A 12,129-nucleotide genomic window follows, 5' to 3' on the forward strand; every position below is an offset into this window, starting at 1 on the left:
TCCTTAGCTTCAACTTCAGGTGCTCAGACTTCCCCTAATCTGCAAAATAAAAAGACAAAACAAAACGTTGCACTATAAAAATAAAAATCTAAAACTATTACACATTGGGTTTCCTCCTAATAAAGTTAACGTTGCGGCACGACGCCATCACTTTCACAACTTTTCTTTCCACTTTGAGGATATAAATTGTGCCCTAATTTTGCATCAAATTTTCGACTCCGCTCATGGGGTGGTGGTGTGAAAATAAAGGAACTAAGCAATAAGTGTCGCATTTTGCACTTCCTGGCCCTTAAGCTAGGTATAAAGTTTTGTCTTTTCGGTTTGGCAAACTTCATGATGTAAGACTCTTGTTCCTCATCTATACACTTTTTCATCGGCATGGAGTGCTCGATTTCCATGTCGCCAACCAAACATAATGTAGAAAAATGCTTAGAATGAGGAACAACATGCCCCAACTCTAAAACTGCTTTATTTTTTACATCCTCACTTTTGTATATCTCCTCAACATTGGCGTCATCAACAATATTTTTATCGAATGGTTGGAGCTCTTCTATCTGCTCCACATGTTGGCCACTATCCACGATAATATGTAGTTGGGCATCAGACTCTTTAACCTTTTTATTCAATTGAACCTGCAGGTCATGGATATCTAAGTCAAATGGGTCTATCTCTTGTCTTAGCTTAATCCTGCCTTCTATCAGTTGTATCACCATGTCCGTAAGACCATCACGAAGAAACCCATGAAATTTCATTTGTTGAGCTTGTTCGGTTAGCCAAGATTGGCTCACTATATCTGCTTCTTCAATGCTATCTCCTTGCAAGAAATCGCTCTTTTCTTCTGTTTGAGGTTCGTCTTGGGTATTGGCTAAGCCTGTAACTGGCAGATCATTACAAGTTTCAGCCTCGGCCTGCATCTCTGTGAGTTTGGCACTAATTCTCTCTATGGCTTTCCTTAGTTCTGCACCCTGCTCATTTATTAATGCGTTGTGCTCCGACATTCGTTTTACCATATCGCTGACCCGAGCTAGGCTTTTCGCATCCTCCACTTCAGTACTCCTGTTAATATCACAAACAACAGAAAATCATAATAGGGGCTCGAGGATGGGGAATAAGAGCAAGGATCACCAAAATAGGAACAACCAATATTCGACCAATTTTTATTCCAAGATGCCATGTCAAGAAAGATAATCAAAATATTAAACTAAGAATAAAATTATAAATAAATATAAATAAAAAATTCTTGAATAGACAAAAAGAAAAGTCTAATCTAGATAAACAGTTAATTTCTAAGTCCCCGACAATGGCGCCAAAACTTGTTGCTCCCAAACGCACTCGCAAGTATATGCGGTTGTACAAGTAATATAGGATTAAAGTCCAGATATCGTGCCCACAGGTACTTATGATTAAATATTTACTAAATTAAACTAATGCTAATTATATAAACAAGAAACAAAATCCAAAGTTATATCTATAAACTAACTAAAAATAAAAGAAAGCAAATAATGAACTTTAACCAAGACAAAGCAGATTTTTATCGGCGAAGAGATAAATCTAGGGCTATGACCACTAACAATCAAGTTGAGTCTTCCAATCGTTACACTTGTTAATTTCCTGGGTTACTAGTTGACGGGTTAATTATTGCTTTATGAGTGTTACAGTTCACTTTTACGTGGGTGCATAAAAGCTACTAAGAGGTTGTGGACTCTATTTGTATTTTTAGAGTAGCCACCTAATTTATAAGGGAAATTAGGAAAATCAAGTTAAAAGGGTTTTTATCAAACAAGGGAAAAATCCTTTTTAAATCAGAGTTTGAGGTAATGGTTCTGGTCCCTAGGAAAGGTTTTAAGCACCCTAGTATTAAGGATCCGTAAAATATGGTTGACCTATGAGCTTCAATGTGCGATTATTATGATTATTTGCTTAAAGAGGTTTTCTTTCTTGAAAAAAAAAAAAAACCTACCGTAGCATATCATGACTCATTTTGGCAAAAATCTTTATTTAGGGGAAAAAGAGTTGGGTTTTTTCTTTAAAATACATATAAAGTCTTAAAGTCATTTCATTTCCGAACCAAGACACACCTAAGATTTCTCTTAAATAGAGTCCAACTTAATTTGGTTCTAATGTTTATGCTTTAATCATTTATAAAGTTATTGAGAAAATTTAGTGTAATTCTTTTGTAAACATATCATAGGTTTATAAAAGTAAAAGGGGTTTTTGTATTTTTATTTTTCTTTGTCCAAGTTTTAAGGTCAACCATATCTTAACTTCGAAACCTTTACCTCAAATAAAAGTTAAGTGTATTTTTCTCTTGTTTTGTGACTTATGGTCTGGACTTTAGGCCCAAAAAGTTTAAAAATCAACCTTAAGTTTGAATTTTGATTTGAAACAACTGAATTGTTTTTTTCTTTGAAAGTCAGTTTTTTGTTTTCTTAAAGTAGCAAAAAATCGGTCCCATTTATTTCAAAGGGGACAAAAGGCCCAAACAGTTTTCCGTCCCTTTCTATATTCTTATAAAGGAATATACATCCCGTGTATACTGTATCACTTCAATTTACTTTAAAGACTTCAACAAAATCATTTGCCAATCTCATGCATTGTTTCAACTTAACCGTGTTGATTTAGAAAATCATTTGAATAATTCCTAACCCTTCTACGTGAAATTCCTAAATTCTAATCTTTTGGGGGCATTCTTTACATATATAGGTACACAAATATAAAATAAAGAGGAGAGTTAGGCTGGTGGGCCTACCGAGCCCACCAGTTGTTAATTTCACCCATAGATGGGCCTTCATCTAGCACAGACTCAATCAAAAAAGGGGTATTGGGCCCTCTGGCCCTACAATGGCTCACAGAGAAGTTGACCCGAATGGCCACGTTGTGTAATTCCATGCAAAGAGGAGAGGCGAAAAGGAAAGATGCAGTTAGAGAGTATCTAAACTTAACAATTAACTAAATAAGAATTTAAGTAAAGACACTCAACACGATCATATATAAATGCGTATATCATGTATAACTCAGACATATCTGTAATCAGAAGATATAACTCAGACATGTAAATAGAATGTGCTCAACTATTTCGTCAAATAATCAAACAATTAAGACCAAGAATAAATAAATAACCCAAAGATGGAAAACCAATAGATATAAACGATAATCAAATGTCAACTTTCATCTTTGAGCTAAAATCCTAGAACTAAAGAGTTTAGCTCCACACAGACATGGAGGAAAAACAACAAATCATCCGAATAAAAACGTAAAAACTAGTATTACAAAGAAGAGAAGGTAAAACCCTGTAACTACGGCCTCCACAGCGGCTCCAAGCTCTCTCTAGGTCCAAACTTTTGAACTATGTGTTTCAAGTTATCCAAAGTTATGTAAAAACCCTGTCTTATGAACTATTTATAGGCGTAGAAAAAAGCCCAAACAAAATAACTGTGTCCAAAACGAAATAAGAAGAAGTGGGATCTAAAAAGTGAAACTTACATAAACAACTACCTTTCATTGACTTCTAACTAGATATAACTATAAAATGCAAAATTACCAAGCGTAGCTACTTTTCTTTAAAAACGCGTGTATTTATGTTTTTTTGAAATATAGAGAAATATAGGGAACAGTAAACACGCTCCAGTAAAATCAGGAGTTATTTATGGATCAGATTTTTTGAAATACAGTGAAATACATGGAAATACAAAATTGGGTTGAGTAAAAATAGGCTATATTTTTGGAACAGATTCTTCTTTTTCTTTTTAAATGGTAAGTTAAATTAGATCAACCATATTTCATGCATTCCATAACAACTCACGAATCTCTCTAAACTTTTATCGCAATCAAAACTTTTTGAATTCAAAAACCACTAAAGATCTAAAAACTTTCAAATATAGAAAAATATACACTGGAATATAATGAAATATGGTTGATTGTTTAAGAAATATAAAGTATTAGTATGCGTATATACAATGGAATACAATGAAATATATCAGAAACTATTTTATAAATTAGAAATACAAAATGCAGAAATACATCGAAATACAAAAATCATGAAAACAAAGTGGAGTAAAAATAGGCTCCACACTAAAAAAAGATAAATACATTTAAATACAGCGAAATAATACACTGAAATATACTGAAAAATTAGATATACTGTTTGTTGATACACAGAAATACACAGAAATATACTGAAACATACTGAAATATTTTATCAAACACTTGGTGGACATGAAGCTCCACAACTCTGGCAATAAATATTAAGAGAGTGCTATCTTCTCTCACCTCCTATTTTCATGCAAACCCTAAATACGTAGATCAAGCTTGTCATCAATGGCCACCATGGCCGTTGGTCAGTCCTCCGGAATGGCTGACCAACAAGATACTACAACAATTCCTCAAGAGGAAGGGATATTACAACGAGAGAGAACAAATTACAGTATGCTGAACTTTTGAAACCTACTACTTTGAATGCTACTACACAAAATCAGAAATACACAGTTCCACCAATTGAAATGAAGAAAATCTCTTATCTTCATGGTAAGCCTTATCTCAAATGGACAGAGGAAGAGGTGTCCCGGATGAACGTGATTGAGAAGTTACAACATGCTGTTGTTGGAAAATTCTCATATGGATGGCCAGATATGGATCAACTCCGCACAATTATCCCTGCACAATGTGGAATAAAGGGTGAGTGCCAAATTGGGTATTTCAGGAGTCGACATGTACTCATAAGATTATCACTTATAGAAGACTTTATCAATTTATCCTCTAAACCAGCATGTTATATCAGTGATAAAGAGGGATATGAATATCAAATGAGGCCACTTATATATGATTCAAAATTTAAAATAGATGAGGAGACTACTAAAGCTATGGCATGGATATCCTTCCCTAATCTACTGCCTACCTATTTTGTGAAGGAAACTTTATTTTCAATTGCATCTGCAGTTGGCAAACCACTTAATCTTGATATGGCTACTATCAACAAAACAAGACCTAGTTGTGCTAGGGTTAAAGTTCTAGTAGATTTATTGTCAGATCTACCCAGTTCTGTAAGGATGGATATTGAGGACAAAAGTTCAGGAGCAATAAGGACAGTAAATGTGAAGATTCATTATGACTATCTTCCAAAATACTGTAGAGAATGTAAATTACAGGGGCATAATGAATATGACTGTAGAATAATCAATCCAGAACTGGCAAAAAGAAGGGAGGAGGAGAAGATCCAAGAAGCAGTGTTATATGAAAACAGTGAAGGCAATCTAGAAAGTTATGAGGAGAAATCAGGAGCATCCCAAAATAGCAGAGAGAAGAACAAAAGGGCAATAGAGAAGAACAACCAAAGGGGAAGGTAAATCAAAAAGAAAAGGAAACAGGTAAATACATGAATTTTAAAAAGCCAATGCATATGGGTTATCATAATTCTGCAAGACTATTGTCTAGTGGCAGATTAATAGGCAATCCTAGACAATGGAATCCTGTTAAGGACAATAGAAAGCACAACCATGCAGAAGGGAATGGGAGCCAAAATATGCAAGGTGGTACAGGGAAGAAGGCAGAAACTAGTGAGGTGAAGACCAACAACCAGTTTGCTGCTCTTTCAGAACAAGACCATTTAGAAGAAATTGTGACAAAACAGGCAGCAAAACATCATTGTTTAGAGAAAGAAATAGCAGAGAATTTACCTGAAGAGGGGAACAAGCAGCAAAGCCAACATGATGAAGGAAACCTGAATGGGAAAACAGAAGAAAAGGATGACACTAATATAAGCAACAATTCACAAAATGCAGCAGATAATGAAAACATTCAGTCTCCAAAGGGAAAAAAGGAACAAGCAAAATTGTGCAAGAAAGTTCTAAAGATTGGGTGGAAGCCTCCTTTGGGAAAATCAATGTTGACAATGAAAAATAGGTGACATCACAACAGGGACAGCAAGAGCAAAATAGAGGTGATAATCAGGTGGTGGAAGTGGATCAGACACTAAATGTTCATGAATCAGATAAAACAAAAAGGTGAGGGGATAGAGTAGAAGTAACAGAGGATGCAGAAGAAGAAATCATGAGCCAAGAGTCAGCAGTGCAGTTAGAAAACAACTCCTATGGTACAACAAAGACACATCATGGTGGGGAGTCTTATGGGGATTCTTTGATCTCTGATGAGGCAAAAAAACAAGAGGAAAATGGGCCTAGTGATACTGCAGATAACTTGACAGTTGGGGATATACTTCAGCAATCAAAACCAGATGAGATAGGGATAAAACACAATCCACCAGATGGGCAAGCAATTGACATAGAAAGGGAAGCAGAAGAGAATTTAACTGATATGATGCCACATTCAATAGGTGTAGTAATATGTTCAGAGGGAGCAAACGAACAAAAAATGATCCAGCAAGGAAAACATATCCCACCAAATGCTAAGTTACAAGAAATAGTGGCCCATAGAGTTACAGAAAATGAAGTCCAGCAGGCTATAGAGGAAGAGTAGCAGCTATTAGGGGATCAGGGAATAGGGATCAGTTCCAAAATAATAAAAAAGATGTCCACAGAAGCAGATATATCTCCAAAGGCCATAACAAAAAGTGGAAAAAAACAAAAGTGCAAGATGTTATACCACCTAAGAAGGTGAACCCAAAAAGAGTGGCCACTTGCAAAAGTAAATAATGATTAAGTCTCTAATATGGAATATTGGGTCTGTTAACACTCAACAGGCTTTTCAAAGGTTGATCATGTTACAAAGGCAATATAAGTGTTCTATTGTGGCTTTAATGGAACCATTTCAAAACTGTAGACATCTGCAGAAATACAAAAGGAGATTGGGCATGGAGACTGCTGTAGCTAATTGTAATGGTAAGATATGGGTTTTTGTCGATGATGCAGTACAATGTGATGTGTTAATGGACACAGACCAACAAATTACTTTGAAGTTGTGTCACCAAGATACTGGCAAAGACATTATTGCAACTTTTGTCTATGCCAAGTGTGATGAATGGGAGAGATTAGAGCTATGGGACAGTCTTTACCAACTTTCAAGTGACATGAATTTTCCATGAATGGTTAGGGGGGGGGGGGGGGATTTCAATGTGATATTGTTTGAGAAAGAAAAACTAGGTGGGCTTCCTGTCACATTATCTGAGTGTGAGGACTTTGCTTGCTGTATTAACTCTTGTGGGTTGTTGGACATGGGATTTAAAGGAAGTCCGTTTACATGGTGGAATGGGAGATCAACAGAAGATTGCATTTTCAAAAGGTTAGATAGAATAGTGGTTAATTGTCAGTTCCAGATCATGTTCCCACAAATAGAAGTTGAGCATCTCTCAAAAACAGGGTCAGATCATGCCCCTTTAATTCTATCATATGGAGAAGAAGTTGTTCACTCTATAAAACCTTTTAGGTTTCTGAATTTTTGGACTCCACATGAAACTTTCAAGGAGGTGGTGGTACAAAATTGGAGGACTACATATGCAGATTCCCCTTTCTTAGCATTTAAACAGAAGCTCAAAAGCTTAAAAGGTGCTCTTTCTAGGTGGAGTAGGGAAACTTATGGAGACATTTTCAAACAGCTAACAATCAGAGAGGAAGTGGTGAAAATAAAGGAAGATTTATTTGAAGAGGAGCCCAGCATTGTAAACAGAATTGTGCTTCAAAAGGCTCAGGCTGAATTGAAAAAATACTTAAGCCTAGAAGAACAATACTGGAAACAAATGGCAGGATTTAATTGGTCCAAAGAAGGAGACAGGAATAATAGTTTTTTCCACAATTCTGTGAATGGAAGGAGGAAGAGATTACAGGTGAGGGGAATACATGATGGAGAAGGAGTATGGTTAGAAGAGATAGAGAATATCAAGGCAGAAGCAGTAAATTTCTTTCAGAATCAAGTTACTCCGGAGGGGGATACATCAGATTTTGGAATATTAAGACATGTTCCTTCTATGATATCTTATGAGTAGAATATGGTGTTATGTGCATATCCAACAAAAGAAGAAGTCAAGCAGGCAATTGTTGCTTTAAGTGGGGACAGTGCTGGTGGACCAGATGGGTTTACAGGTATTTTTTATCAGCAATGTTGGGAGATTGTGGGGAATGATGTGCATGCTGTAGTTTTGTCTTTTTTTGATGGTGCCGAACTCCCTAAATCAATCACATATACAAATCTGGTACTCATACCTAAAAAACAAACTGTTCAGTCTTTTTCAGATATGAGACCAATCAGCTTGTCTAACTTCATCAATAAGGTGATATCAAGAGTAGTGCATGGAAGGATGGAAAAGATGTTGCCTTCATTAATATCAGCAAATCAATCAGGTTTTGTGAAAGGGAGAAGTATTTTTAGAACATTCTCTTAACACAAGAGATTGTCTCAGATATTAGAATTAGGGGTAAACCTGCAAATGTTGTGATAAAACTGGATATGGCCAAAGCTTATGATAGGGTTTCATGGAAATATCTTTTGTATGTGTTAAGATCAATAGGTTTTGCAGAGCATTTCATAGGCCTGATTTGGAGGTTGATTTCGAACAATTGGTATTCAGTTCTGCTAAATGGATAGGCAATTGGATTTTTTCATTCTACTAGGGGAGTGAAACAGGGTGATCCCCTATCACCTACTTTATTTCTTCAAACATCAGAGGTTTTGTCCAGGGCTCTAAATTCACTATTTGAAGAATCCAATTATATTGGGTATGGGATGCCAAAGTTGTCTTATCCTTTAAATCACTTGGCATATGCTGATGATACAATTATTTTCACTTCCGCTCAGCCGGAATCACTTAAGAATATCATGAGAGTGCTGAATCAATATGAGCAGGCTTCAGGTCAATTGATTAATAAGGAGAAAAGCTCTTACTATATGTACTCGAAAGTAGGAAATACTCTTATTCAGTCAGTTGCTGATAATATTGGTGTTTCAAGAGGACAGTTTCCTTTTATATATCTGGGGTGCTCTATCTTTCATTCAAGGAAGAAGAAGGTGTACTATACTGAATTGATCAAAAAGATTAAAGGAAGATTGCATTCTTGGAAGGGCAAGCTCTTGTCATTTGGAGGTAAGGCTGTACTAATTAAAAGTGTTCTCCAAGCAATGCCTTTGCATCTACTTTCAGTATTAGCTCCTCCAAAGTGTGTGTTGAATGAAATACACAAGATGTTTGCTAGATACATTTGGAGTAATAAGGAAGAAGGGAGGAGTAGGAATTGGGTAGCATGGCAGAATGTATGTTTACCTACTCAGGAAGGAGGTTTAGGCTTTAAATCATTATTTGATATTTCAAATGCTCTTTTTGCCAAATTATGGTGGAGATTCAGGACTTCTAATACATTGTGGGAAAATTACATGTGGAATAAATATTACAAGAAACAAATGCCTGCTCTAGTCCAGTGGAAGGGGGGGTCACAGGTGTGGAAGAAAATGCTAGCTAGAAGCAAGAGAAGCTATAGAACATGAAATTTGGTGGGAAATAAAAGGTGGAACTATTAATGTTTGGTATGAGAACTGGACTAAGCTAGGGGCTTTGCACCATGTGGTGCCCACTGAATTTCCTATTAATGAAGCACTGAAGGATGTTGCAGATCTGATAGAGGGAGGGAAATGGAAGGATCAAATGTTGCAGCAAAACTTTCCAACAGATATAATGGATCACATTAAGTCTGAAATTCACATAGAACAACTTCAAGGTGTATAGGATAGACCCTGGTGGATGCCAACAAGTACAGGAAAGTTTACAATCAACAGTGCTTTGGATATTATGAGGCATAAGAGTCACATACAAGAGGACTTCAAACAATTGTGGATTAAGGGAGTTCTTTTTAAAATTTCATTCTTTCTATCGAAGTTATGGAAATGGATAATCCTTACTGATGATAATTTGATGAGGATTAATATTGCCGTGGTCTCTAGATGTTACTGTTGCAGAGTTCCTCAACAAGAAACTATGCAACATTTATTTTTAACAAGCACTTTTGCAGAAGGGGTATGGAAGGTGTTTTTAGAAGCAGCAGGACTACATGTAAACAGAGTCCAACTACACCAAACAATCAGAGCTGTATGGTCAGTAGCTTGCGGTGACATGATCAAACCTATTGTTCAATCAATACCAGCAATGATTACATGGGAACTGTGGAAAAGGAGAAATACGATAAGACATGGAGGTAAGGTGAGTTTTAGAACGGTGGTGCATGAAGTGAACAATAATCTATACTATCTTACCAGGATGAGATACCCATTGTTACAAAATGTACCTTTTCTATGGCCTGACCTGGTTAATTGTCTGGAAAGAATAAAACCCCGAATAATTACTAAACTTGTACATTGGAAGCTTCCATATGCTAGGTGGTTTAAGTGTAATACAGATGGGGCTTCAAGAGGGAATCCGGGACCTAGTTCTTATGGTTTTTGTGTGAGAAATTGGCAAGGGGACTTGGTATATGCTCAATGTGCTGAAATAGGGGATTCTACAATTGTAGTAGCTGAAGCTAAAGCTTTACTGCAAGGCTTGACCTACTGTGTGGAACATGAACTCCATCCATTAATTATGGAGACAGATTCATTGCTTTTGAAGAAAGTGGTGGAAGAACAGTGGCAGATACCATGGTGCATTTTCACTGAAGTGGAGAGAATTAAGAAGTTGATGGAAGGATTCAATGTGATAATACAACACATCTATAGGGAGGGGAACAGCCTGGCAGATTTTTTAACTAACATAGCTTTTGATTTGCACGCATATCAGAGTTTAATTTATTTTCAGAACTGCCTAGTGCAGGGAGGAAGATACTAAATTTGGATAAGCAACAAGTTCCTAATCTAAGGGTAAAAAATGCAAGGAATAAGAAAAACTAATGAGTACATGTGTGATTGTGTAACTTAACTATTGAAAATTCTTCAATGTGTGGTATTAGCTTCGGCTCATCCTATTGAAGAGTTAGCAATAGCTGAGAAGCAGTATCTACTGTATTTCATAGGTTTTTTGCTTTTGATTGTCTACTGGAAATTAGAAATCCTAACTTGATATCTATCCTGTTGATTAAAGAGAAAGTAAGTCTTGTTTATTTAGTTCAATTGTAAAGCCTAGAGATAATCTTAGTGTGGTTGATAACCATGTCTCTGGTGAGAGCTTGAGGGACATATTAATGGGGCCAATCACGGGCTTAAGAATGCTACTTACTCAAGACAAACAAGATATAACAATCAACAGGACAGAATACTTAAGTTATCAAATCATTTTGAGAACCGGGTAAAGGTTAGAGATTTCAAAGCACATCAACAATGGAGGAGAGGAATAGAAAAAGCTCAAAAGAGTTGATTCGACACAACACAACACAACAGATCTTCAAGCTACATCTATAGGTTTTCAGTTGGAAGAATCAAAATTATACACCATGTACTTTTCTTCAGTTCAGTTCGTACAAAAATCGACAGGAATGAAAATGGGTGAGAATCATACCTGATTGCTAAGCTAGGAGACTGAGTTGCTGTGAGAAGAGATTTTTTCTCTGTTCTTAGTTCTTGGATCTAGCTAGTTTATTTGAGCTTTTGTTTTTTTGGTTCCAGATGTTTCTGTTGAAACATATTGTAAAGAGACTCTTTTATTTAGTAATAAAATAAAGCCACTAGGCATTGCTTAGTGGTTGCTTAAAAAAAAAAAAACTCCACAATTTTCATCAATGGTGTTTCTACAACAACAACCTATTCTTTTGCTCCGAGATGATGCTACAATATTATATTGTTATAATCAATACTATTCTTCATCACTCATAAGATAAACAACATCACATGATTAGCGAACATAAGAAGGATTTTCCTCTTATTTCGGCCTATCCGGAGATTTAGCAAACGAATTGTTATGGCTGAGCTTCGACCATTGGATGAAGATCCTCCACTGCTTTTCTTGTTGCCACTGGTGTATTTTTGCTTGGAGTATCTATATCCGCCATTAAAATGGAGAGTTAGAGCTTGTTGAAGATACTCTAACAATGACTGAAAATATATATATATATATATATATATATAAAATTGAATGAAAAGTGAAGGTAAAGACAATGAAATTTATAAACAATTGAAGAGAAATACAACAAATAACATAACGGAAATTAGTTACCTGTAGAGATTGGGTAACTGATAAGGAAGAAGAAGAAATCGTGTTAATTACGG

The 12,129-nt window shown here is 35.9% G+C and overlaps 1 long non-coding RNA gene across 1 annotated transcript; it reads right to left on the reverse strand.

The window, feature by feature from the left end:
* Nucleotides 1-4,123: 4,123 nt before the first annotated feature.
* LOC132638505 (uncharacterized) lies at nucleotides 4,124-11,549 on the reverse strand. Its single transcript, XR_009581775.1, has 3 exons — nucleotides 11,423-11,549; nucleotides 5,673-5,716; nucleotides 4,124-4,653 (listed from the first exon to the last, which is right to left on the reverse strand). It is a non-coding gene; the product is annotated as an uncharacterized LOC132638505 (long non-coding RNA).
* Between the last annotated feature and the right edge of the window lie 580 nt (nucleotides 11,550-12,129).

The sequence above is a fragment of the Lycium barbarum genome, chromosome 4 (assembly GCF_019175385.1).
Source record: "Lycium barbarum isolate Lr01 chromosome 4, ASM1917538v2, whole genome shotgun sequence".
Lineage (NCBI taxonomy): Eukaryota > Viridiplantae > Streptophyta > Magnoliopsida > Solanales > Solanaceae > Lycium > Lycium barbarum.